Raw genomic sequence first — 591 nt, 5'->3', positions numbered from 1 at the left:
TGCTGAGTCAATATTTTATTCTAAGCCAATATGGCATTCAGAGTATTAATTTCAAGAACTCCCTTCCTCTGAGGCATCCCATTACTCACAGGATTCCTTTCAGAAGTGTACATGAACTGGTTATTTGCAACCACGTCAATGAGTTCTTGAGCTTATGCAGGCGTTTTCTTTAGCTGAATAGATCCACCTGCAGAATGGTCCAATGACATCTTTGATAATTCAGACAGACCATCATAGAATATATCCAAGATGGTCCATTTTGAAAGCATGTCAGAAGGACACTTTTTGGTCAGTTCCTTGTATCTCTCCCAAGCTTCATAGAGGGATTCACCTTCCTTTTGTCTGAAGGTTTGAACATCCACTCTAAGCTTGCTAAGCTTTTGAAGAGGGAAGAACTTGGCTAAGAAAGCTGTGACCAGCTTATCCAAAGTGTTCAGGCTGTCTTTAGGTTGAGAGTCCAATCATATTCTAGCTCTGTCTCTCACAGCAAATGGGAAAAGCATAAGCCTGTAGACCTCGGGATCAACCCCATTGGTCTTAACAGTATCACAGATCTACAAGAATTCAGTTAAGAACTGAAAAGGATCTTCT

At 40.8% G+C, this 591-nt stretch overlaps 1 non-coding gene across 1 annotated transcript; it reads left to right on the top strand.

Annotated features, from left to right (window-relative positions):
- Nucleotides 1-263: 263 nt before the first annotated feature.
- LOC112746515 (small nucleolar RNA R71) lies at nt 264-371 on the top strand. The gene has a single exon (XR_003174395.1). It is a non-coding gene; the product is annotated as a small nucleolar RNA R71 (small nucleolar RNA).
- Nucleotides 372-591: the final 220 nt, after the last annotated feature.

Source organism: Arachis hypogaea, chromosome 14 (assembly GCF_003086295.3).
Source record: "Arachis hypogaea cultivar Tifrunner chromosome 14, arahy.Tifrunner.gnm2.J5K5, whole genome shotgun sequence".
In the NCBI taxonomy this organism is placed as follows: Eukaryota; Viridiplantae; Streptophyta; class Magnoliopsida; order Fabales; family Fabaceae; genus Arachis; species Arachis hypogaea.
The sequence above is the reverse complement of the archived record's forward strand: the minus strand, read 5'-3'. Positions and strand labels throughout refer to the sequence as shown.